The 22,838-nt window shown below is 40.3% G+C and overlaps 1 protein-coding gene across 2 annotated transcripts in view; it reads right to left on the bottom strand.

Annotated features, from left to right (window-relative positions):
• LOC142053177 (poly(rC)-binding protein 3-like) overlaps positions 1 to 22,838 on the bottom strand; it is a 429,523-nt gene that overhangs the window by 151,913 nt on the left and 254,772 nt on the right. The gene's annotated exons all lie outside the window — the stretch shown is intronic.

The following is a 22,838-nucleotide window of genomic DNA, read 5'->3' as shown; positions in this document are numbered from 1 at the left end:
AATATGCCAATAAGTAAATCAATACATTAATAAAGCACAGACTCGCGTGCATTTGTATCAAAACTGGGGGATTTAATCTAATTTGATTTAGGCACATTTTACAGCAGCATATTCCAGCACTGTGAGCGAGGAGAAACTCCAAGCCGGAGGTTTCTAACTATACAGTGAGTTAGAGCTGAAAACTAACAAAAAACACCCCCCCAAACACCCTTGATCGAGCAGAGTGCCTCCAGCCGCAGTGCCCGGACCTACAGCTTGTGCACCACCTCGCAAACCTCCAGTTTGCACAGTGCAAGTAGCTGGACGCTGCCTGCTCCAGTGTGGGGAGGGCAGGGCAGGGGAAGGGAGTGGTTTCGGTTCCATTTGACTGCTTGTAAACTCTGCAGTGCCTTGCAGATAGTGGTTTCCAGCCTGTTGATGGCAGGATGACAACAGCTAGGTTCATCTGAGGGGAAGCTGATAGTCACTGTCACCTAATTCCCCCAACAGACATTTCCGAATGTAATCATTGCAAAGGGAGGGCTCTCAGCTGATGTCCCTCCAACTCTAGTGTCTCAATGTTTACGTACAAATCTTTATAGAAGTAGTTAATCCTCTTGACTAACCCCATGGTCTTTCAGAACTGAGATAAAGGCCGCCTGAAATTATCCCTGTGTTCCCTCTGTTCGGTTTCCACCAACTCAACAATAAACTTCTCTTCTAATACAAATAAATGTTATTTTTTCCATTTCATTCCCATGCCCTCCTCTGATCATGCTTGTTTGTCCCACTGCAGTGAACACTGTTTTCTCATACTAAACCCATTCACATACAGGCTTATCCTCAAAGCACCCTTATCCTCAAAGGATGTCCAGAGATGGTTTTTGCTGGTTTATTAGTTCCCTGAATTTAACCATGTGCCTTACATAACAAAGAGCGTACTTTTAGAAGATCATTTGAAGAAACACATTTAAAAGAGAGAATAGTTAAGTGAAGCTCATGCAAAACTCTAGTCCGAAAATCACGTGCACAGGCTTGCAAGAGCAAAACTTCCCGCAAAATTTCCAGACTTCCTAGTTTTAGCAGGGACAGAAATATTCTTTATTTCAACAAAGAGCTTTCAGGAACCCAGAGTGCACAGATGCAGAACAATAACACCAACACGAACAATACAGACTAAGCATTGTCGGGCCAAAGCCGCCAGCCCGTGGGCGGACAAAGCCCTCCCTGAGGACGGGAGAGCGAAGCAGAGGCCCCGTTCTCCCACAGGCAGGGCGGACGTCCATGTAGCCCAGCACAGGAGCCGGAGGTATGGCAGGATGGCCAGGTGTATTTACAAGGAATTGCAATATAGCTAATAAACCCTGCCAGTTCCACCAGCTGATCTTTATGTTGGGTCCTGCTTTTACTTCAAGCAGGGCCAAACTGGGTGTCCACAGTGGCAGCATGGACATGCTTTGCATTGCAAAGGAGTGGACAGGACCTTCGCTGAAGGAAAAAAAGAATTCTCGACAACAAAAAACCCTCCAGGTAAGCAGTAAAAGATTTTTAGAATAACGAGCTTACCTGGGAAAAACATGACCTATGACTGAAACAGCTGCATAGCTGTAACTGAGTAACAAGACAGCAAAAATAAGTCACTAATGGAGTGAAATGCAAGATTGTATGCATGGTATAAAAATCCATCCAGCCAGGAAGATTAATAAATTTGCAGAACTGAGCCACTGATGCCAGAATTGAAAGAAAAATATCCTTCTCTCTGAATTTTGGGTGGTTTTTGTATCTTTCACCTCCTGGATCATCTACCCTTACAGAGCTCAGAGACAAGAGGGAAAAAAAAGGTTATAAAAATAAGCAATATTTCCTCGTCTTGCCAAAAGGCCCTGTTTGCGATGTTCTGTCTTGACCTGGTCCTCATTGTTTTGCATGCTGCTTTCCTACACCAGCTTTTCCACCCTATGGGTAAAAATGGTGGGGGAATCTTGCAGCCTCCCTTACAAATGCTGAAATTGTAACATCAGGAAAACTGCATGTATGGAAGGACTCCTCACAGAGAGGTATTCAGAAGGGCTCTCCTTTGTAAGCCTGAAAGTATTCAAAATGCCATTTGCTTTACAGATCAAAATGCTGTATTTAATGATAAATCTAAGAGACAGATGACAGAAATCTCCATGAGCAATGTTCCAAAAGAAAATGTATAAAGAAATGATGCTGTTTAGTTTGTAACTATTTAGTATATATTTGCAATTTTAAACTGTTTATAAACTATTCTACCAAGAGATCAAGGTAAGACTTCTTGTTTAATAGAAAATTATTACTATAACCTGGAAGGGCTTTAAGTTAGCTCATTATGGAAATGGAAACCTGGATCAGATACATTGGGCCCTCACGTTTGACATAATTCCCTGGAGAAAAAAGCCTATATATGGAAAGCTATCCTCAAGCACTGGTTGAAGTTTTCCCTTAAACACTCTTTTGTTTGATAAGTGAAAACTGACAACACCATCTCATCTAGTATTAGTGTTCTTTTCTTTTACATGTCCCTGCTCTTGGAAAGGAAAAAAAAAAAGAGGATTATGCTATTTCTTTGTCTGAATAAAATGTTGCAGTTCCGGAGATAAAGACGTATTCAGCTGAGCAATTAAATAGCTAAATAAATGAATCAGCAGAGCAGAAGTGACAGATTTAATTACTGCTTAGAGCTAGGAAGGGGAACTAATTATGGGGTTCATGAACCACATGCCATTCTTCTCCTTAAGCATGTGCTTCGATTCTTCTGGATCAAGCTCTGCAAATGCAATAGCACCATGCACCAGATTTAAAAAAAAAAAAAAAAGGAGAAAAAAAGAGCTATTCAATATTTGGAAATACAGTTTAATCTTTGAAGAAAGCATAGTCAATACTGTGTTTTAAAAGCCCATGTTCAATTGACTTGATACCATGAGTTAGAGGAACATTCTTTTAAATAGATAAGCACTAAAAAATGTAGTTCTCCAAAAAATGCAAGCACAATGAAGTTCACTGGATGTGAATAAACCAAAGATTGCAACAGAAAGCTGTGGTAATTGAGGCATAAAGCATATAGCTACATGAAGTGATTAGGAGCCCTATTCATCAAAAAGTATCTGTAGCTGGGAAGCCTGAGAAAGCTGTTGATCCTAGCTCTCTACTGCTTTGGTCCGTCTACCACAGGAAGCAATACAGTTCAAAAAGATGCTCTTTTGGCCACCAGCTGCAAAGCCACGAATGGTGGAAAAAACAGTTCCTCAGTTTCTGCCTTCTGTACCATTTCTCTACTTCACATTTACTTTATGATCCTAATTTTATTCTTGTTTGATAAGACTGTCAATGCCAATTATTTGAGCTTCACATTAAAATCATAAGCCTTGCGGTATAGTCCCACAAACACAGAACTCTTCCCCCCATTAGTGGGATGGAGAAAGAGGAAAAAACCCCACATGTTCTGCATTTGGATCGCATCATTCAACGAATTGCATAATTTTGGTGAGTTTATGGCTAGCTTATAGAGATGAAGAGAGACTGGTATCATTCCAGAAGAAAAAGAAAATGAAGAAAATGAAAAAGAAAAGGAAAAAGGAAAATGAAAATGAAAAGGAAAGGAAAATGAAAATGAAAAGGAAAGGAAAGTAAAAGTAAAGTAAAAGTAAAAGTAAAGTGAGGTAAAGTGAAGGGAAGAGAAAGAAAAGAGAAAAGAAAAGAGAAGAAAAGAAAAGAGAAGAAAAGAAAAGAGAAGAAAAGAGAAGAAAAGAGAAGAGAAGAGAAGAAAAGAGAAGAGAAGAGAAGAAAAGAGAAGAGAAGAGAAGAAAAGAAAAGAAAAGAAAAGAAAAGAAAAGAAAAGAAAAGAAAAGAAAAGAAAAGAAAAGAAAAGAAAAGAAAAGAAAAGAAAAGAAAAGAAAAGAAAAGAAAAGAAAAGAAAAGAAAAGAAAAGAAAAGAAAAGAAAAGAAAAGAAAAGAAAAGAAAAGAAAAGAAAAGAAAAGAAAAGAAAGAGAAAAGAAAGAGAAAAAGCACCAAGCCATACTAAAAAAAGAAAAGAATTAGTGGAGGTAAGAGAAGACAAGTCTTTCATTCATAGCCAGTGGCTTTCTAAAATTAAAATCTTAATGTGCTGTGATGCCTGTTTTAGCATAATTTTAAAAATCAATATTTTCTTCTTTTCCTAAAAATGCTGTGAAGAAAGAGATAAATAACTCTGCACAGCTGACCTTGTTACACCATTCTGAAGAACAACCAGACCTTCAACTCCATGGACTTTGAAAATTTTTAAAAAGCAGAAGATGATGCAAACAATACAACATCTTATGGCTGGGAAAGATCTAAATCCACCCCAGCTATTGCCATGCTCTCCTTACGCATCACCGGTAATTTTGTCAGAATCAAAATAATTGTGTCCAAAGCCAGGCATGTAGGCTGATCCCTGGGATGGCTCACTGGACAATCACGAATGCCATCATCATCCAAGATTACACCATCAGCTGTCCTTGGCTGAAATTCTGTTCTTTGAAGGCAGCCAAAACCAAGGTCTATTGCATCAATAAAGTCCAACAATCTATGCAGAAAATCAGTGTCTGGGCTTCTGTATCAAGGGAGACTGTATCTGCAGGGATCCAGGAGCACTGTACACCCAAGGTAAGGTAAAAATAGGATTTTTATTTTTTTTAATGGAATTATGGCATGGCTTTATAAAAGTGACATCCCTTGTGCGGAATTCCAGTGCAGTTAGATCAGAACAAAATGCACTTTGTACCTAGACACACAGTAAAGCAGAGAGGAGCTATCTTCAGAAAAGACACTATATCTGAAACAATACGTACGAGTTGCATTAGCACTCATGCCATATGAATTTTATGGCATGTTATCCATGTTAATAAAGTGTGATGTCTAGAGAAAGTCACTAAGGTACCAGTGATCACCAACTTGCAGAACACATGCACAACTGGTATCTCATAACAGAGATATTATGCTTGTATAAATAACCTCAGTGGAGTGTGACAAGTTGAAAAGGATCCCATGGGCAGGGGCAGCTAGTCAGCAGACTGCCAAAGGACAAAGGAGAGTACACTCTTGTTGCACAGTACTTCTGATCTCAGGAGGTAAAATCAGCTGTATTTATCTGACAGTCCTTGCCAGGCTGACGTGAAAATGACCATTTAAGTATCTGAGGTGTCCCTCTCAAGACAGGACATGATCGGCATTTTCATTTGTATCTAAAAGCACAGCTCCAGAGGAATACAGGGCGTTTGGACGTGGAAGTCATGCAGACGTGAGCTTGCCACCTGGGAGGAAAGCTGACTCTATGAATCCACCATCGTCTGCTCTCACTGCAGGGCGATGCAAAAGAAATCCCTCATGGGGTACTTGAAACAGAAGTCATGGTTAAGTATAGACCAGAATCAAATTTGTCACTGTTTTACTTATACCCTTTTGCCCTCAATCTTGCACTTGGATGTCTGCCCTTAAGTCTTGCTTAACATAATTCTGTAGTGTTTCACCACCCAGCCAGTCTGGTGCAGTGGAGAGACAAGATGAAACAGACTGAAACCAGTAGGTTCTCAGAAGAAACCAAAGACAAAGAAGGGTGCACAGGGTGTCTCGAGACATGGGTGTCTCCTCTGGCAGGGTCATAGAAGCCTAGAGCTGGCAAGTATTTCCTTCCTAGTTTCAAAGGATCACTGGGAGATGGACAGAAAGGGAGGACTTTACAGGCAGGGAAAGGACTAGCCCTAACAGGCATGAACTAATTCCTCTCCTGCAAGAAGCAGGTGGCAAAGCAATACTCCGCGGTTCTGGGTGAGCCCTGCGTTTTCAAACAGGCTCCGACTCCCTGTTTGGTTGTTACAGGGAAGATAGAAGGTCATTTTTCTCTGCCATGGGAAGCGTGGCAGTTTATCAAAGCTACCCTTGGGGAAGTTTTCTTGTAAGGATTTACAAAAGAGGTAACTAAGTATGCCAGTGAGTGTAAGAGGAGTTGCTAGTTGACTGGTACAAAGAAGAAATTACTGTGTGTTTTGTTTAAAGTCTGACTAACATTTATACACTACTAGTCACAGAGCCACAAATAATTTTAAATCACCCACCATTTTCTTCTTCTAAAAATCACAGAAGAAATTTTTTTTCAGAGCCCTATTGTATTTTCCTAATAGTTCATTGAAAACTGGAAGCAAACATCCAGTCGTCACTGAGGACTAATATAAAAAACAGTCAAGCCCCTTGACAATAATGACAACTGAAATAATGGGAGCCACTGTCCAAACCAAAAGCTGAAGTAGGCATCCAGCCACAATGCCCAAAGGGTTCTTGCTGAGAAGGGCAAGGATGCCTGCATACAAACATCAGAGCTTGCTTACAGTTGAAATAAGTTGTATCTGAGAAAATATAGAAATATGCCAGAAATAAGGTGAGCAAGCAAGCACATGAACTGGCTAGAGGGCAGCTCTTGAAGACTGAGCAAAACTCAGAGTTCTTCGTTTCTCCTAGTGCAGTGGCACGCCAAAGAAGAAGCAGCCATAAGGAGTATGAAATAAGGAGTAAGAAATCTGATCCTCACAAGCCTCACAAATATGATTCTTGACCTAATACAGATGATAAAAAGGGGGGTTATAATATGGCTCGCTGTGACACTTTTGAACAATTAGAATAAAAAGCTGCCTGGATTTGTAAAACCAGAGAAGCAGTTATATTGTAAAATTCTGCCAGTTTGAAAAACACTGTCTGCAACATGAGGGAGTATCACAAGCACAGGATGGATCAAGGGAAGAATTCACAGATCTGTAGTAACAGTTCAATTCACTTAATGTCTGAAATTTGCCAGCTTCAAGGAACAAAGCTCCAGGACACCAAAACCAGTCAGACAGTTATGGAACTTCTAGACTTTTAATTTGGTTACTGCATTTGTAGTCTGAGAATTCTCATGGCAGAAGGTGTAGAAATCACCAAGCCAAAAGTCATGAAAACACAGAGAAGGCAGAAAGTTGAAACCGAACCACCTTTGTGGTTCCAATCTCAAATGCATACAGTGAAGGCAGAACATACACCCATTCATCCTGAATGAAAACTGTTTTTAACACTAATATGTTGAATTCACAGCAAAGAACCTTGGGTAGAAAAAGAAGAAACTGAGATAGCCAGGATTGGAGAATGAAATGCTGATAATGTCATCTGCATTTATGGAATGAGTAGCATGGTACATACAACATTTAGACCAAGGACACTCCGTGTATTTCTAAATGTAAGTAAGGCCACGATTATTCCTCATTTAAGACTATAAACATTTTGCATGCCCTTATTCTAGAGCCAACACAAGACTTTTCAATGGCTCAGAGAAAATTGGCAGTCAGTCCTCCTAAAATAACAAATGGGACAAGGCCACCCCTGCCTGCCGCAGAAAAGTGGGGAATTGTGATGGAGAGATCTAGAGGATCCACGCTGCTAATCTGGCTGCCTCCAGGGACTGATACCAGTCAGCTATCACAGCTGCTGGCACTGGGCATTCTACCAATAGTTTCCACTCCTACTTTAGGGGCAGCAGCAGTTTCAGACAACCTGTTTTTCCCAGTCCTAATATGGACAAAATTGGGGGGGGTGGGGGGGAGGGAAGGATGTTAAGGGACATGCGCTTTGTCTTCCCAGCAGCCTGCTACCTTAGGCAATTTCTGCTTTGCCTATGCTCACAGCCAGTCCGGTTTGCTGCTGGAAGATGAAGACTCAATTTAGCTTTGCTTCTGCATTCTCAGAAGATTCAGCAATGACTACATTCACCATTGTCATAACTCTTCTGAGAGTCAGAGGCTTTGACGCTAAATGTATGAAGTCCTCCTTATAAGGTTGGACTAGATGATCCCTGAGGTCCCTTCCAACCTGTGATTCTGTCATTCTGTGATTCTGTCAGTCTTAATTCTTCTGCAAGGGCATCAGTATAATACCATTCTCAAAAAAGCAAACAGTTCCCCTATAATGATCAAGAACTTTAAAATAAGCTGTCCATATTGTGCTCTTTAAGTTCCTTATGAAAGAGTTTGGGTGCAGTGAAATTCTTGATGTAAAAGGCTACCATGAGATATTTCAATATGCTGGTGCAACATAAGTTATCAGTATGCCAGGGTAGAGCTTGACTAGTTTGATCAGGAAACTACTGAAGAGCTGTAGAGTAAATAATAGATTTAAAAACAGGAACAGCTTTGAAGTGTGTATTGGCAGTTGCTCATCATAGGGTACCATCAGAACACTCGTTGTGTCAATATTGGCAGATAACACTGAAATGTCAGTAAATATTATTGTTTTGAGCTAGTTATTAAAGCCTTATGTAGGTATATTTGTTACAGCTTTTCTGGCAGATTATACCACTGTTGGCCAAGTCTACTAGCATAGCAACAACAGGAAAAGATGCAGAATAATAATTTTGTTCAACATAAAATCATATCTTACCATACCATAATGACTTTTTATTCCCAACTTCATATCCTACTTCATTGCATTATTGTTTTTCAAATGTTCAGACTTTACTGAAGGAGGAGATCCTTCCGTGATGCTTACCACATTCAGACCCCTTCTCCACCTGCAGATTTCCACTGTGCTCTCTTGAGATTCATTTTGTCTTTCAGTGCTTCAGCTTCATGGACATGAAATAATAACCTTGTCCTACCTCACAGAGCTGCTATTAGTGCAGCCCAGTTAGATTTTGGAGCATTGCAGCATTATGGGGGAAAAAATGGTTTATCTATGTACCGTTTTGTGTTCATTTTCTACTGAGCTTTCTTTAAAAAAAAAACCAACAACCAAATTTTTCTCATGACCATTTGTTTTTTTCATTTTCCTTTCTAACTTCTACCACTGTGTTTTGCTTTGTACTGAGCGGTGTCTCCTGGTACAGTCTTCTTCCTCCTTCAGTCACTTTTCTGTGTCATATAACTATGATGAGGTTTCTCTCCATACTTCTTTTCTCCACCGTTACATTCTTCTTATTTCTCCTATATTGCCAGGCTCTCTAGACTGAGAATAGATAATTATTCCCAAACTTTTTCACATCCTTTTACTTCCTTTCTTATGGCTCTGAGCCTTTCCTTTCCTGTCTGTGTACCATCCTGCATTCCCTTCTGAAAGAATTTTCTCACTTCACAGGGGTCAGAGAGAACCCTGCACCAGCGAGCATTCATTGATGAGGAGGTAGGGAAATCAGAAAAAGTGACCGATCAGGGAGCTTTTATTCAGGATATATGTAGACCTTTAGCTACGTGTAAAACACCTCAATGAAAGAGAGAATGAGTGCTTCAGGGCAGGGACGGTATCTACCTGAAAGAAACATTTCTCAAGTGATCAGTGCAAAAAAGCTGCTAACCTTGCAGAGGCCTTAAAGTTGCTACAGCTCAAACCCCAGGAGGCTTTACAGGTTAAATCTTACATCTTGGACCCAATTGGGAGACAAAACCAAAGCTGCTGCATGCTACAAAACACGTAGTTTATGGGCTGATCACAGCCCAGGTGCTGATGGCTCCCAGTTGCTTATTCCCTTGCCCTGTACAGTGGACTTTAAAAGACTGCCAGTCAGAAACAACCAATGCTATCATTTACCGTGATTTCACTCATTTGGAGGATCTAGATCTGTCCTCAGAAAAAGAAGTTTAAAATGTCATTGTTACGCCTAGTTAAAAAATCATGCTTAAAACTGCAACTGCAACTTGACCTTTCAAAGAACTCAGAATGCAGCAGAACTCATTGAGTAGCCATAGATATGTTATAGATATATTATTTGTATGTATAGTGATATTCATTTTTATATTTCCTTCCCTTTCAGGGGCGGCAAGTGCAGTTTTAAAGTTTGATAATTGCTCGGTTCCAAAAGGATATCTCTTTCCTTCAAATCTGTAGAAACGTTAAATTTGGCAATACATTGCTAGAAATGTTAGGGCTCAAATGTAAGGGCTAGAAATGTTAGACCTTGTTAGGGATCAAGCAGACCCACCATTTCTGCACAGAGCAGCAGGCTCAGGGAGAAATCAGCACCTCTCCTTCTGGAGTGGTTCATGAGCAAAAGCTCACAGGACTCAATCCTGCAAGGCACTGATGTAATCTGGTAGCATACTTTGCTGCTTCAGGGTGCAGTGCTCAGTCACTGCCAGGATATACCCAGAAATCATGTCTGTATGTTTACAAGAGGCTGAACCTGCCGTTCAGAGTCTGCTGATGGGTGAGGAAATTCAAGCAGCTGCCCAGGATGAAATTTGCCTCTGGCTTGGGGGACCTGCTCACTATTCAAGTGCCATCAAGGCATCTGGAAGCTTTGCTGCCTCAGTCTTCCTCACTTTTGAGGCAGGATGTATGTACACACACGCGTATAGCCAAAATTAAACCTCTCTCTCTATCTGGGTATAATTTTCAGAAAACGGAATTTATTCCTAGAATCATCCCACTAATCCGTAGTACAACCTGCACTGAAACCTTCAGTATTTCAGAAGGGATTATTTTGGTACAATTGTTGTTTCATTTGTTTGTGTAACTTCTCCCAACCTATTCTTTCCTCCTGCTACTCTTTCTTTCTTATCCATGCATGCTTACACCAACCTTTAATTTCTCTATCCATTTTTGCAATTGATTTCCCTTTGATTTTTTGCCACCATCGTTTGAATTTTATGAGTGTTCTCTTCATGCTTTATTTCCTTTTCTGAGAGGACACAAAAGAAAGAGAAAGCAATTTGGAAGAAGAACAATAATTACTTTATAACTTTAACTACATACCTAATGTCAGATCATTCTTGGGGGGAAGGCAGGGAAGACGGAAGGAGAAACTCTCCAGAGTTCTCTGGTTTTCCTAGACCATTTCAATACACAGCACAGTAAAGGAGATTACTAGAAGTTCTTCTGAAAGTGGAAGTAATTTCCCAACCCGAAAAATAGAAAAGAATATCAACTCTGGCAAGTTAAATTTAATAAGCCCGGCCAAAAAAAGATTTTGAAAAGCAATTTGCTAAAGGCGTAAAACCAATAATAAAATGTTTTCTAAGCACATCTGGAAAAGGAAGTCTGCCAGAAAGTCTGTAGGGCTGATAAGTAATTGGGGTGTGAAAAGTGAGCTCAAGTAAGATCAGACGGTATGCCAGCAAAGTGAGGGGAATTCTTTACATAGGTGTTCACTGTGGAAGAGCTTTTGGAGATTCCTAGGCCAAAACCTTTCTTTACAGGGAACAAGCCCCTTAAAACTGGTTACACAATATGAAACACACAGTAGAAGTAAATGGTCACTCTTCACAGTCAGAGAGATTTCTAGTGGATCAGTGCAGGGAAATGCAGTGTTCAACATAATCGTCAGTAATTTGGACAAGGCTGAAGAGTGAGGTGACAGTGAATCACACTAGGTTATTTAGAGTAAATGGGTAAATTAGGTAAAAGCTAAGGGTGACTGAAAAATTGTAGGAAGATCTCAATTCTGTGTGATTGGTGATAAAAGTGCAAATGAAATGCAATGCTGATAAATGTAGAATCTGGAAAAAAACCAAACAGTCCTAACCACACATACCCAGGTATAAGCTATAAGTTAGCTGTTACCACTCTGAAATACAGCTGCTGCAACTGGAGAAACCACATACAGTCCTGTGAAACATCAGCCTAAAGTGAATAGAATATTATGAATTATTAGGAAAATGAAATGAAAGAAAGAAAACTTATTGCCACTGAGAAAATGTGCCTTACCTTCTAAGCCCCAAGGGACTCACCTACAGTAGAAAACATATAGACAAGGGTGTTAAGTAAGATAACTGAAGGTAAGGGACAGTGTCTGTGTGAGAAACAACAAGTAGGCTGGGATAACTCAGTTTGGAAAAGATAGCTCAGAAGAATGTGACAAAACCCATAACATCACGTGCCACACTGAGAAGGGCAAATCAGGAAAAACTATTACCCCTACTAATAATACAAGAAGGAAAGAACAGCAAATGAAATGTTGGAGTGTCAGATTAATGCCTAAAAATGGAAGATACCTTTTTACAGAATGGGTAATTAAGTTACGGAATAAATAGTTAGAATATATTGCAGAATATATTGCCTGAATAAATTAAAAAAGCAATGATACAAATTCATGGGACAGCCCAACACCTCCAGCGTTTATTAGAAACAAAAGTATAATTTGTAGCCAAGTCCCTAAACTTCAGACCAGGAAAGGCTGAGAAAAGTACTGGAAAATGTAGCCCCCTAGCATTGCCATCTTACACTCGTGAAATATATGTTATAATTTATGTTTAGAAAAATATACCAGGCCTGCTGGTTAGGCCCAGCAAAGCCATTTTTCTGTCCTTACCCTTGGGAGAGCTGTTCTCTGAGCAGACCTGTACAGTTCGGCATGGAGGCACAAGGTTGCCAAACCAACCACTGACAGCATGTGTCAGGACAGCAAAAGGGGGCCAGAGGTTCCCTCATCTTGTGCTGGGAGCTCTACAGCATCTGTACCCAAGCTCTCTGAGCCTGGAATTCACCTGGTACAGTCCGCAGCTCTGACCACCACTCTGGCTGTGGGTTTATTTCAGTCAGTAATGTAGGTTTCCCTCACAGGAGTTCTGGGACCATAAGAGGGAGGATAAAGGCTTGTCCTCTTGAGAAAAACCACTTCTGCTCACAGAGCCATTGGACAGTAGAGTCCCTTACTTTCAGGTAGGTCTTGATATACAGCTAGTGAAAGATTTTGAAAGAGAAATCATTGCCCATATTCTGGAATGAAAAATCTCAGCAAAGTCCACGATACTTTCTTCCCTCCATTTCCTCAACCCCCAAGGCCTACCAGATTTCTTCTCTAAGTGAAAGAATATTTGCAAAGATTGAGAAAACTGGTGAAGAAAGTGGTTTGCATTTTAAGCAGAAGAAATAAACAAGACAGACAAATGCTAAAATATATTTAAGTTGGATTTGTCCAGGCTAGGAAATCACCCAAATTGACCTATTTTACCCTGTATTTGTTTACAAAGTCTGCAGAACTCTTCACTTCTGCGGATTAAACATGCTTCACTGATTTTTTTGTTCTATTTAACAAAAATCTACAATCCATTCTGGCAGCCTGGTATACGTGACCACTCCTATAATATTTTCTAGCTGCAGTGACTTACATTTTGGTAATAATAATGATCTGCATTTTCACTGTTCTCTTCCTTCAAAATAGAAAGTGCCCCAGGAATATTATTTGAATTCTTAAAGCAGCCATTTAAGCAAGCAAAAACAAATTCTGTGGGAATTATCAGGTTGGAAGGGATCCTTGGGGCTCATCTGGGCCCACTCAAGCAAGATCAGCTTTGAAATTACATCTGAGTTCAAAGGTTGCTCAGAGACTGCCCAGTCAACTTTGCAGTATCTCTCAGAAAGTAGATGCCACAGACTCTTTGGGTACCTGTGCCAGTATTTGACCCCCTCCTCAAGGCAGAAAAGATTTTTCTGATACTTAGACAAAATTCCCATGTTGCAACTTGTGTCTGTTGCCTCTTGTCCTATTATGGTGCACTACCTGGAAGAGTCTGGCTTCACCTTCTCTGTACACTGCCAGTAGGTAGTATAAAATGATTCAACGCCGCCCTTATTCCATCTTCAGGCTCAACAAACCCAGTTCTGTCAGCTTCTCCTTGTATGTCCTGTGTTCCAGCCACCCGGTACCCCAACAGTCTCATTCCAGTACGTCAATATCCATCTTCTACAGAGGAATCCAAAACAGGACACAGTCCTCCAGGCAGGGTCTCACAAGCGCCAGAAGGCAAGAATCACTTCCGTCAACCTGCTGGCTACACTGTTGCTAGTACAGCCCAGGATGCGGCTGACCTTCAGGATGCTCTGCTGACTTGTTGGAGTTGTTGTCTGCTGGGACCCCCAGGAATTTTTCTGCAAAACTGCTTTGTAGCCAGCTGGTGCCCCTCCTGTGCTGCCGCATGGGCTTGTTATGTCTCAGGTTCAGGAGTTTGCATTTGCCTTCACACACTATACCAGCCATCTGCTCAGAGCAAGCTCTCAGATTGTTCAGCCACAATTTGCCATTTGTGAATCCATGCTGGTTGTTCTCAATTGCATCCTTGTCCTCCATGTGCCAGGATGTGGTTCCCAGAAGTGTTTTCTCCAAGATCTTCCTGGGGACTGAAGGGGGGTTTATAAGCACAGAAATTTCCCAGATCTGCCTTCCTGCTCATCCTGAAGATGAGTGTGACACTTGGCTTTTCCCAGTCCTCAGGAACCTCTCCTGATTCCTAGGGACCTTTTGAAGAAGATACAAAGCAGTCCTTGCAGTGATCCCAGCCAGCTCCTTCCACATCCTCGCATCCTTCCTCTCTTGTCCCACGGACTTATGTATATCCAGTTTGTGTATTTAGTCACTAACTCAGTCTTCCCAGATCCTGCCTGGGAGACCTGAAGACAGAACTTGCCAGTGAAGACCAAAGCAAAGAAGGCACTAGGTTTCTCAGCTTTTTCAGCGTGCTTTGTTACCACGTCTGCTGCCTCATTTTGCAGCCCCACATCTTCCTTAGGCCTCCTTTTGCTGCTACCTTTAGAAGCTCTTCTTGTTGCCCTTCCCATTCCTCACCAATTTCAAACCCAGATGAGCTCCAGCTTCCTTAGTTCCCTGCCTGCATGGCCATACAGCGGTCTGCACTGCTCCAAGGTAGCCCTCCTTGGCCTCCCCTGCCCTCTCATTTGGTACCAGAGCCCAGGCTGGAGCTCCCTGCCTCTCTGTTGTGCCTGTGTGACTGCCTGGGCCATGGGCTGGGCTGAGCTTAGGTCTGGGATGTTGTCCTCAGAAAGCAGCATCCTCTCTGGGTCCTTTTCCACTTCAGGGCAGGCTACCATGGAACCTGCCAAGCAGTGCCCAGAACAAGATGCTGAACCCTCTATTTTAATTTGCTGTTGTAATTCTGAAAACTTCAAATTTTTTCCTGAAGTATTTGTTCATTTCAGACAAAGTATCTGCAAAAAAGGAAGTTTAAGTGTAAAACAAAAATAAAAAGAAATTAAAATGAAACTTTTTTCTCTATCAAAAGAAATTAAGATGCATCTCAACTTTTACCAGGAGCCAGAGTCACTAAATTGTGTTCACTGACTAAGTTGAAATAAAAAGTAATGGAGCAGTGGTACTTAATGATTATTAACTATAAGTAATGTAAATTATTTGAATTTTTAATTATTAATTTGTAAATAATGATTCATAGCTAAGTCTGACAATATGGCTGAAAAATAAAATCAAGAGACAGTACAATAAAACCCCTCCCAACTCAGCATCTCACAAATTTTGCTTGCTACCTGTCAACATTTTTTTCACTTTTCAACAGACCTAGTCTCGCCCCCTTTGCAACTCACAGTGCTGCCTAATTTAAACATTCTTTAATCATGTTTTTTAGTCCTAAATCATGAGCCTGTGGATGTTCAGTTACTGCTTCTTTCATTTTATACACAAAAGACAAGCAAGAGGGAGAATACAGTTTTTTATTCCCAGATATTATGCTAAGAGAAACCGAATGAGTGTTTGACAGGTAGAAATATAAACCATGAACCCCCAAATTAAAACACTATTGGAATTAAACTCATATACGTTTGTGAGAGTTTGGGCAAGTTCCAGAAACTGACAGCATTTTGCTTTTTCTTTGACGTGTACAGTATGCTCAAAAAGCCTCCATTAAAATGCCATGTAATTAACTTAGGATACAAGGGATAAAATGGTGAAAGAGATGACAAAGATAATTTGTCATCAGGATTTTCATTAAAAACCCCAGTATTATAGGAATCAATTTCAGCAGTGCTTTGCCCTGATTACTGCCTGTCAGAGAGCGTATGGGGACCAAACAGGATATTTGAATGGGGAGCATTTCCAAAATCTCATCCTACATCAGCATTACGAAGGTAAGTGGTTTATCTACATTGACTATAATACATCATCTATATTTTAATATTCCAAAACCTGAAGACTTTGCTCTGATTTTAACTTCTCCTAACATTACTATTTTCCAGTAAATCTTACGTTGATAATAGCTTTTCCTGACACACATTGCAGTCTCTGTCTTGGACAGGGAGAAAGATCAGTGTGCTTCAAAATCACAACAGCCATTAACTTGTTACTTTTTTCTCCCAAACCTTGTAGTTGTTCACTAAATAGCGTGGTATCACGCAGGCACAAAAACATTACTGGCCACAGAAAGGAGAGAACCAGGTTTGATTTCAGACTCTGAATTGACCTACCCCTTGCACAGCATTTAGGCAGTGTTCTCATCCAGCCTTCACATTTTCATTTTTTCCAAATGTTCCCCTTGTAAAGCAGACCACTTTGGAATCTGCAACACATTTTAAAGTAATGACTACATCTTAATCCACTAACAAGTTAAAGGGGCACTTGAGAATTTGGCAGTATCACTTCAAATAATCTCTTAGCCTACTGGTGCCTCTCTCGGTAGTCTGTGTTTCCACACATAGTTGATGAATAAAATTATTTGAAGTAATCTTTGCCCATACTTTACTTCATACAGTATTTTTTTGCATGAAGAGCAAAGGATGCAACATGCATGGCTTACAGTAAGGAAACCTGTAATAACATATGATCAAAAGTTCAGTTTCTATAACATTTTTCCTTCAAGTTATAAAAAAGTATGTTTATAAACAATCCCACCTTAAATCTAAGAGTGCCATTATGGAAAAAAGACTGTATGACAGAAATTACTTTGGTCACCTTTGGCCAAAGCAATGCAGAAGTTCAATGTCACACACGGGGGACAGGCAGGGGGTAGCAGATGGAGAAATCAAATTTACCCCTACAGGATACATGAGATATGCAACATTACTGAGGAGCAACAAGCTGCAATATTGTACAGTGTCTTATGTGTTAAGTGAGCACAAAGGTAATTGGATGTTGCCTTGAGTTCTTTTTGCTCATTGGCAGGAACTTGTGATTTGTTCTCTGCAAAAACTTGACTGAATAATGTCTGTGCTGCACACCGTTGCCTATAAGGCATGTAGGCAGAGTGCCTTTCATGGCTTAAAAATTATTAGGGGATCAAGATCCGCCTAGCTACTTGAGCTGAAATGTGGCTAAAAGCAAAGGACTAAGCTTTTGATACTCCATCTTTGAGTGGGGAAAATGAAGGTCGGGAGTGTCCTGATCCTTAAGCAGTATTTCAAACAAAAAAAGAAGCACTCTCTAGCATTCTGCTTTAACAGTTGTGTTGGTGCACTCATTTTCCATCAATTCCCAGCTTGCCTAAGAGCTATCCCAATATGCTACAGGTATCCGATTCAAACCTGCTTTGCTTGCATCTTCTGTCACAATCACATTATAAGTCATCACATACATTCATTTGGCTGTAAGGGAACTCTTAGAGAAGTCAGGTTAAGAAGATGACTCAGTTGCATTATTTAGATGAAAAATCTTCTGAGCATCTGGCACATTAAGCCATTCATTAAATAACAAAATGTGCAATCTCTTTTTCTTCTCTCTGTTCTCATCATTCCATTCCCAGTTTCCTGGTCCTCCTACGGATGCTTCCCTTCTCCCAGTCTGTTGGTCTCTTTTCTCCTCTTTGCTACACCTATACTTGCTCTTGCTCCTGTTCCTCTTCACTCTTCCCATACTCTCTCTTATCCTACTTCTACATAACACTGCCAGTCATTCCCAGCTTCTCCTTTTATTCACATCCAGCCTCTTGGTATTTATGCTGTTCTTTTCCATGGAGCATTTATACATGTCAGGAAACTAGCAGCTTTCTCATTTTCCATTACTTCACATAGGGAAAATCTGCGCCATTACATAGGATCTAAATCCAGTCTACAGCAATGCTCCAGGAGCAAATGGCCACCATTTCTTTGAATACCGAGCTATTCTAGCCAAGAACAGATCCTGTGAGTGGTGTGCATGACAGTGGCTCCATGGTAAACAGAAGGTCTTGCTCCTCCCTGAAACTTTTCAAGACTGCTGGATGTGTAAAACAAGTTATATTGGGTCAAACTCCACAAAAAGTGTTTTTCCCCTCCTCTCCCAGTGCTAGATTTATCTTTTAAATTATTAAAGCTGCTCATCAGAGCTAGTTCTACTAGGCAAGGCCTGGGGCTTCTGAATACAATGATATCACACGCATGAAAGCATTTATTTTCTGCCACAATGGAGCCATAGAATGGGAAACCCCCAAAAAAACCTATAGAAAATCTAGAGACAGAATATTAGACTTTTCTCTTTGATTTTTCTTCCTGTAAAACCTGTTAAATAGGCCAGTGTGTAGGCAACCTCTTATTTAACTAGAATTATGGCAATTGCGTCTAGTCCACGTGGAAATATATTGAGTAGTAATGGCTAATTATTTCAATGGACTTTTTTCCCAATCAATAATTATAACTCACAGATATTGATTATAATCCATATCTTTAAAAATATCAACAATTATTGCTAAATGACTGAGTAGTTGCTTATAGTGGAAAACGTCCGCATTAGGAGAGAGGAATTATTCAGTTATATGCGTTCTGCAACACAGCAAATCTATTAACACACACAAATTAGCAAGCTACTTTGTGTTTCCAGTCAGGGCACCATGATGGTCTGTGAATGGTATTCTAGAGCACAAATAAAGCTGTGAATTTGCTATGCTAAAGTGCCACCATTGATATTCCTCCATTTAACGTGTCTTACATTAATGAACTGTTCCACGAGGAAGGTGGTTAGATGATGCTTACTTACATTTAGATATTATCCTTTATGTACCAAGTATAAGCCATTGCCACAGGGCCTATATAAGAACACTAATTCCTGTGCGTAATTCTTTCCACTTGGTTGACTCTAAAACTTTAGGTAACACCTGACACAGGAACTTACATAGAAATGAGGCCATCTGAATATGATCTTCTACCCCTAACCCATTCTCTCAGCCTCTCCTCAAGGCCAAGCCATGGGATAGGTTATAAGGATAACCCCTCTCCCGAGCATGTCCAAAAATATGGCTAACACATAAAGAATGGTGAGAAGGACTTCCACCAAAATCATCTCCCATTTTCAATATAGCCACACCAGTTCCACAGGCAGGGCAACACAGTGGCTGCAGGGACATAACTTGCTGAGATTACCTTAATTATGCTTTCTCTCACCTTTCTTTATGAATGCTGCTTGTATCAGTCAAAGACGACTCTTTGAAATCCCATCCTTAAAAAAGACCCAGAGAAGGACTTCCACACCACACTTCTGGAACAAATCTGCCTTGCTAGGCTCTGAGTTATAACAAATCTGAAGAAATTTCTGTTCGCTATGTAAAACTAGGGCAAGAGAAACACGATCATTAGCAATGTGACAAAATACATTTAAACCTCTGTCAATTAATGAAAAACACTAGTTTCTTAAAAGCAATGCTGCTTTCGTACAAGTTCACAAGTACCACAAAGATACTTTCCAGTGGCTTCAGTGGGAACTGGTCATGTAAATAAAACGTGGTCCTGGATGTAATTTTGCCCTTGCTGCTTCTGTGCTGACAGAATTCTCAGCACCCAAAGTAATCTGTGCAACAGGGAGGCTTTGTTAATTCCATGAAAACCTGGCGGTAACTTGATGTTTTTTCTTATTTAGTTTTTTCTTTCCTTTCTTTTAATTTTCTTCTGGCAACCAGTGCAGTTTCCAGGAATTAGAATGCATGGGCTAGAGGAAGAGTGACATGATTTTCTATAAATCTTATGGTGATCAGGAAAGGAAAGTCACACAGCTGTGGTCTCCCTTTCATAGCGGGAATGTAAGGAAAATACAAAATATTGCAATATACACCAATAACACTGTGAATAGAATTTTTTTTTTAACTGAAAAATCAGTAAGTGTCAAACAATTATAATACAAGTAAATTCCCAGCACAGCCTGCAATGAAGTTGTGCTTTAGATGTAAGGCAAATGCAAGCGATATTTTAGCCATGTTTTGAAGTTAGCAAAAGACAGGGTTCTCTAGAATTATCCACTGTCACCATGACATTACCTGAGATTTTATTTCTCTGTCTTCAGTCATTTATTTATTTATTTAACTTCTAGGTATGTTGTCCATACTCTCTGGATAAGGTTCCGTTTAAAAACATTTCTGTTTTCGTTTACAACAGAAGTCCAATAAACACTTACATGCTTCTTAGCATGAAACATTAGTCTTTTAAAATATATACTGATGCTTTGAACCATCACAGAAGTTGTTTGTGAACATGTTCAGAGCTTCTTTGAATCTGAGTGACCCAGGCTGGGTCCTACTGCTTTACCTATCCAGAGGAAAGCACAGTTAAATATTAAAGATAACATATTTATACAGCTTACTGCATATGTGTGTGTGTGTGTATCCACACTCACTATACATACACATGCACTCTATATGCATCTATTATACCTGTAAATGTAATTTTATTATGATTAACTTAATGATCAACTAATTTGATCCCACTTTCTTTTTTGATGTGAATCTGAGATATCTCCATTCTGTTAATTCTTGATAGTGAGCTGTAACTTTTCTTTCTCTCAGAAAGAAGAAAAGATAATTTAGAATCCTTATTTCATTTGACATTTCTCATTTGGAGTGAAAAACTAAATCCTCAAGTCTTGTACCTATGCTTGGTACAGTAATTATGAGAATGAAAAGAACAGCAGTTTGTTCTAAGTTTCAGATTCATTTCAGGCTGATAACATCTGAAATTGGGAAGGCAGAACAGACGTATAAAGCCAGTGTAGAGCAATGAGAAAAGATCACCCTGTGCCTGACTTCAAAAAAAGTATGCAAAGCCCATGCTGCCTACTGCAGGTGATAAACATTGTCTGGATGGTGAAAATAATACAGTCCTCCTCCTTCAAGAAAGCATAGCTGCACACACCACCACCCCCTGACTCTGAATGGAGACAAAGGCAAGGGATTGATCTGTATGAAGGAAGGAAACTACCTGCTGAAAAGATGCAGACATACATGCCCCTGTTGTCTGGCACAGGAAAGAAGAAAGGGTGATGAATGCATATATGCACATCCATTCTTCTACTTTCAGCACTACCCACACTTTTTCAATTTCAAGAGAAAACAACCATCTTGAGAGAAACAAAGAGGAAAGAGATGGAAAATAAAATAAAGCCAGACAATCCAATGCAATAAAAGCTGAAGCAGATTTTCAAAGGAGTTCAGTACCCATGATAAGGGTTCTGTCCCTCCAACAGGTCTTCTGAGCTCCTAGAAATGGTGGGGGGGCAGAAAAGGAACAAGAGAACAATTTTGAAAGCTCAGCGAGGGTGCTGGTGGACTGCCCCACACTGCACTCTAATGCAGTGTCTCAGGCTGTGCACTAGGCCCCTGAGAACACCCACGTGTGCTTCGGTGGCTCACGTTCAGAATTTATGTAATTCACCAGGCTCTCTGGACAATTCAGAAGGAACCTTCCTGTCTGATGTCCATATGTATTTTCTGAGCATGCATGGAGAACCAGAGATGGTCTATTTCACTGTGTTCATAGGTTCACCACACAAGAGGTCTGGGCCTTATTATCGTACAATGCCACGTGAAGCACTTCATAGGGTGACAGAGCTTACTGTAGCTTTAGGGTTTACCATTCATGGAATCCAGCCCTGGGCACTGTTAGTCCCGAACTGGGTTGCTGTGATGCTGACCTGAGCACTAGTACACAGGCCCAGGTGAGCAGCATGGACACTCAACCTCTGGCTTGGCTGACTGGGTTCTTCCAACTACAGAGTAAGTCTATAAATCTCTACAGAGAAGACATTCTCAGCAGGGAATTCAGCTGCTGACAAACAGCCAAATGGAAACACCCCATGGAGCAGCTAGTGCATCTACACAAAGCAGTCTGTGGGCGCAGAAAAGTAAAGACAGTGTCATCTCCTGCCATGGTTCGTGTTAGCAGCTGTGTTGGAATCCTTTGCTCCAGAAACACCTACTAAATATCCCAGTTCAAAACGTATATAAGGAAACATTATATAGAGGTTCACTCTTATAACATTAATGCAGGGTGGGTTTTTCAGTACAATGCCTTGGTATTTCATAATGCTACCTGACTGCTTTCCCAAAAGAAGAATAACAATAACATACAGAAATAAGTGGTTTTGCTAAAGGTACAGTGATCATGAAGGAAAGAAAACATAAAATCAAGACACGTAACAACTGCTTGGGGTGTTTCCTGGCCTAAATTGCAGCTCTCCTCATGTCTAATACCCTGGATTCAAAAGACAGTTAATGACGATCATAAAATAAAATACTGAAATGACTATTCAATTCCTATTCTCTGGCAGAAATTGTGATGTTGGTTATTACCGGCCTTTCATGCTTCAATAAAAGACTTTAAAATATCACCTCTGACTTGATGGATGTGCTTTCGAAGTAGTTTCTTGAATCAGAATACCTCCACAGGCAGTGTACTATGGAGTTCCCTTGAGAGTTCCTGGCTTTTGTATTAACAAGTTTTCTTTCTTAATGTTTTTTTTCCCCTCCTGTGGTCAAGGTTTGGAAATACTACTCTGTGCATGTGTGCAAGGGCACAAGGTTCTTCTCAGTGATTTTATTCAAACTCCCTTATTTAAGAAAACGAATGCTGGGATTAAGTAATTCTCATATGTGCCTTCCAAGATGAGAAATGACATTTCTTCCCCTACTTTTTGTTAATTCTAATAAAGGTTTTTGTCATCTACTGGTAGAGAATTTAAACTGTAAGTTTGTTGGTGAAACACTTTTCAGCTTTTAATGGATCTTCCTTTCTTGTTGCGACAACGGTGCTGCTGTCCTTTTGCAGTACGTAGACGGTAAGGCCAACAATCGGCTTGGATATTGCAGCAATAGGTTCCTGATTCCAGAGGACAAAAAGAGGCTAATAAACCCTGTTCAGCATCTGGGTTCCTCCTCAAGTGTCCAGGCCA

Source organism: Phalacrocorax aristotelis, chromosome 2 (genome assembly GCF_949628215.1).
Source record: "Phalacrocorax aristotelis chromosome 2, bGulAri2.1, whole genome shotgun sequence".
NCBI classification, from domain to species: domain Eukaryota; kingdom Metazoa; phylum Chordata; class Aves; order Suliformes; family Phalacrocoracidae; genus Phalacrocorax; species Phalacrocorax aristotelis.
The sequence above is the reverse complement of the archived record's forward strand: the minus strand, read 5'-3'. Positions and strand labels throughout refer to the sequence as shown.